At 40.6% G+C, this 5,264-nt stretch overlaps 1 pseudogene; it reads left to right on the forward strand.

Annotated features, from left to right (window-relative positions):
• The first annotated feature begins 860 nt into the window (after window positions 1-860).
• Window positions 861-4,681, forward strand: LOC139255694 (Ig heavy chain C region, membrane-bound form-like; annotated as a pseudogene).
• The last annotated feature ends 583 nt before the right edge of the window (window positions 4,682-5,264 follow it).

A 5,264-nucleotide genomic window follows, 5' to 3' on the forward strand; every position in this document is an offset into this window, starting at 1 on the left:
TAACAGTGACCTCAGTCTTTATTAAGACACTCCAGAATGATTAACAGGCCTTAAAGGCCGGCTTATATACAGTGCTCTCAAGGGATGCTGGGATCCCTTGGGACTTCAGGGGATGCGCTGCGAGGTGTCGGAACATGGGAATGCATGTTATACAGATACACAACATGCAGGTCATCCAAGAACTAATTGAATGGAGGAACAGGCTTGATGGACTGAAATTCATATTTCCTTCTGACACTCTTTAACAAGGCATGATAAAGGCTCACTAATGATAGAAATGAAAAAACTACTTCACACCAACATTACAAATGATTCCCAAACACAAAAGAGCCCTTGGAATGCCATTCTCCCGACCTTTCTCCTTGGATGGGGGCTGCAAGTGCTGCTTGTACATTTTCATCGCCCCAAAAATCACAAGACACCAGGATATTAATTGTATTTCGTTTCGATTCTAAAATCCTGAGTTGGATTTGTTATTCGTTTTGAGCCAGTGTAAGTTTCGTGTTGAGCTCTTGAACCTGGGGCAGAGTCATTTTTAGAACGGTGATAACGTTTGGGCACAAGGATCTTTAGTCGGGCGTAATGGAACAAGGGTTTTCGGGAGGAGCGCTATTCAGTTCGTAACACTATTGTGCATGAATGTATTTAATGTTTTACGCCGGGTATTTGCTTCACAGCACATTAAAGGTGGCTCTGGATGTAAACACACAGAAAATTTGAAAGATTCTCCCGGGCACGTTGCCAATCTGTTGTCCTTCCAATAACGATTTGTTTAAGCGACAGCGAGTGCTTGATATCTCAAAGGTGATTTATTCTTCTTGGGGGAATGAAGGCTGCATGCTGTTACCCTGATTGTGAAGATGAAGCTTGGCTTGATTTATATTTCTGCTTCACAGAATATATCCAATGCAGAAATCACTCTTCTGCAACCGTCAGTGGAACAGGTCTTACTTGAGACATTATCCTGTGTCGTGTCTAATGGTCCTTATGGAATCAAAGTATCCAGGACTCGAGAAAAGGAAACTTGGAAATCAAAGATTGCCGTCGAAACCGGCGAAGCTCCCAACAGTGTGATCAGCAACATAAACATCTCGAAACAAACCTGGCTAAGCGGTGTTGAGTTCTGCTCCGTGATGAGGCACCATTATTATAGCGACTATAAGAGATTCCATCCACAAGGAAAAGGATGAGCGGAGAAATTGTAGCAACAAGTGAGACGCTCTGACTATTTCCGTGCATGTGCTAATTGGCTCTATTAAGTGTGTTAATGGATTGCTCTGATAATTGAAATGGTAATTCCACTAAATAATCCGACTGGACCCGAAATTATGCACTTAAGTGGAATCTGGATAAGTCCATGAGGGAAAAAGGGAAATATATTTTATTTGTGTTGGATAAAATTAGCTGGACGAGGCTCGTTTGGAGCATAAACAACGATAATGACCAGTTGGGAAGAAAATGCTATGTTATTTTCCAGTCCGACTCCTAAAGGACCCAGAGAGAAGGATTGCATCCCCCTCTGCTCCGTGCTGCAAAGCCAGACAGGCCACAGAGGGGGAAAAGGGAATCCTTTAAAAATCAGCGCAAAGCACATTTCTCTCACATCTAACCACCGGTTCCTTTGTCTCTGGAATTATCCAGTTTATTGACTTTTAAATAATTGTTCTGCAGCTAAAGATCCGCGGGAACCGGCCGTGTCTGTCCTCCTGCCCTCGGCAGAAGAAGTCTCCGTTCAAACTTTCTTTACCTTCAACTGCTTAATGAGAGGTTTATCCCCCCAAGAGATCTTCGTCAAATGGACCATCAATGACAAGCCGATAGATTCCGGCAACTACAAGAACACCGAGGTGATGGCGGAGAACGGCAGCAGCTCCTTCTTCATCTACAGCCTGCTATCCATTGCAGCCGAGGAGTGGGCCAGCGGCGCCTCTTACTCCTGTGTGATGAGACATGAAGCGATCCCCTTCAAGATCAACAACAAAACCGTTAATAAGTCCAGTGGTAAACTGACTTTTGTGAACATTTCATTAAAGCTGGTAGATACGGTGAATTCTTGTCAATGAGAATCTCTCGATTGCATTTAAATTCTTAAATAAAATACTGTAAAGGCCTTTTCTTCCAATTGCGAGTTAAATACATAGCCACTCAATTAATATTGTTTTTCTACCCATTTTTCCGAATGCGGGAGGCTGCTAAACTGAAGCAGGCTATTTACAGGAGTCGGGTCCAAGGCTTGTACAGCCAAAGTTCCCAGCTCAGATAAACCACTGGTTGGAGACAGGGTGAAGCTCTTTCATGACAGCTTTCCTCAATGTAACTTCAGCAAATTTCCTCCCACTGGAGGAATCTTTAACGTTCCCATTTCCGACAAACAAATGCAGCCATTTAGATATTGGCGTCCCTGTTTCTCATGTTGTCCATCCCTTCAGAATTGAGGCCAGTTTTATTTTGAAGCTTCGCATCTTCTGGAAACTGAAAAGAGGGCCAGACACGTACATGAACTGCACCTCCCATTATCACACCAGAAAGAGAGGACAGGGAATGGTTAACCCACTGTCCCTTCAACTCGCCAGCAGAGAGAGGGGAAAGGATAATGGTTAACACCCTGTACCTCACACTCAACCACCAGAGATAGGGGAAGGACAATCGTTAACCCAATGTACCTCACACTCAACCACCAGAGAGAGGGGAAACGACAAGTGTTAATCCAATGTACCTCACACTCAACCACCAGAGGGAGGGGAAAGGACAATTGTTAACCCAATGTACCTCAAACTCAACCACCAGAGAGATGGGAAAGGACAATTGTTAACCCAAAGTACCTCACACGCCCACCATCCGGCCCCCGTCCCTTCCGCAGAGAGGGGAATTCAACCGATCTCTATTCTGTGAACTCAGTAGCAACCAGTAAAATGATAGATTTCAACTCGCTGTCAGAAAACGTTAAACTTGCCGAATATGCATCATATTGTATAATAAATTTTGTTCAACATTTTAGCTTTAACTAGTATTTGGCTAAATCTATATCAGTTATTCGTAAACTAACTGATTGAATTTTAATAGTCAAAATGTAAACTAGTTATTCAATCCTCTGCAGGTTTTTCATGGTTATCTCCAAGATAGATCCGAGGCCCATCGTTGAATTGTTGAAATCCATCAACTGACATCGCATTGCGTCTCACACGGAAACACTTTTACATAGAGCTGGCGAGAATGCCTGTAAACGTGCGTGTGTGTCTTTATGTGAACGTGTGTTCGTTGTTGTGTGTAAATTTGCGTGGTTTTGTGTAAGTGCACACTTCCATACAAACACACTCAGACTTACAAATAAACAAACAATCTTCATACTAACACAGAATAATATAGGTATCCAGAATATAATGCACACTGTTATTGTCACACTCGGTTACTGGTACTCTCTGAAACTTTGAGTAAACATACACAGTCTTACACAAAGTACACAAACACACGCATTAACACACAGATTTACACACGCATAACCACACATATCAACACAAACACACATACACAAATCACACACACAGATACACACGCAGTTACACTCAAACTCACACAGTTGCACATAAAAACACAAACATAGACCTCAACATACAAAAACGCTTACATATACACATAAGGTACATGCACATTGCTACACATAACACGCACACTTATATATGTAAATACACATATACAAAAACACACAAAGACTTACATATAAACATACACACACTTACATAAACACTCGCACAATTATATATAACACACACAGTTACATATTAACATAAACATTAAAACACAAACACAGGGAAAACGAAAACAAGAGATCATGATCCACACATATGCAAACAGTAAAGCGCACAAAACACATCAGGATATAAACATATGTGGAATTCAATGCACTTTTTATATCGGCACAGCATGGAACGATTGCACTGAATAAAAAATTCCTGAAAACATAATTCTCACTTTCTCAATTCCTACACTGAATCCATGTTCTTGTTGGAAACTGATACAAGTTAATTATGTTCAGAACACAGCCATAACAAGTAAATAAACAATATTATAACTCACAACTGATCACTTACCTTGTCTCCTTGACAGTCTCCAAATAAGTAGCTATCTAAACCTATCGTTAAATTATCGATATCAATCAGTAAACCTCCCTCGATCTTACATTATACTATTCCCGAATGGTAGAATGTAGAAAATTGATGCAAGATCAATTGAAGGCAACATTCATATTTTCCAACAAGGACTATATGAGGATCATAAAGGAAGAATGACTGTGGAGGTAGGAACAGAGATAGATGGCCGAGAGTGATTAACATAACACAAGGTATATATTGACAATTAAATTAGAGAACAAAATAATAATTCATGGAAAAGAAAAGAGAATATATGATCACATGATATCTTGGTTTCATAAGCGATCTCGATATATTTCTATCTCTTCATCCCCGTAGATTCCTCAGACCACATCTCGAGTGAAGACTATGAGGATGAGTGCGACAACATCTGGACAACCGCTTCCTAATTCATCATCCTGTTCTTCCTGAGAATTTCCTACAGCGCTGCCGTCACTCTGATGAAAGCGAGAAGATTCAATCAATTCACATCGATCTGTTTGAAGCGGTTTGACAAATCTCTGGATGTTTCATTGATAAAAACCTTGCGATAAATGCCCCATACCACTAGATCTTCACTTCACTCTTTAATACCTCTTTTACAGGTCAACTGAACGGTTGAATTTCGGATGCCGTGGATTTTCCTCTCTGTTTATTAACAACTCTGTGTCCTGAAAATAAATATGTCCATCGTCATTCTCAGAGTAAAATGCTTCAATTAATAGTTCCGAATCTGTAGCTGAGAATATCATAACCGGGATTTCCATCTTTCTGTTTGAAATGTGTGAGATAATCGTGGCCATAATGTAAATATATCTCAGAGTTTCACCGTTGTTTGAATATTTCTTGGGGAAATAAGTCACTTTTCTAGTTCCTAATTCTCAATTATTCCCTTCCTTTTATGTTGATCCCTTATTTTCTCTCCCAGATGCCTGTTACATTTGTACAGATAGCCGGCCAGCTCAGACCACCGGTGTTGTGGTCTCAATGTGCTGTTATATTCACTTTGTGCTACATTTTTGAAAAACTTCTCTACAAATTGTTCTTTGCGAAATTGTTAATAAATCTGGAATGGCGATTGGACTAAGTTGGAAATGTTGTTGAATTCCTTTCTCTGAGGCTCATCCGCACCGTTGC

Source organism: Pristiophorus japonicus, unplaced genomic scaffold (genome assembly GCF_044704955.1).
Source record: "Pristiophorus japonicus isolate sPriJap1 unplaced genomic scaffold, sPriJap1.hap1 HAP1_SCAFFOLD_621, whole genome shotgun sequence".
In the NCBI taxonomy this organism is placed as follows: Eukaryota; Metazoa; Chordata; class Chondrichthyes; family Pristiophoridae; genus Pristiophorus; species Pristiophorus japonicus.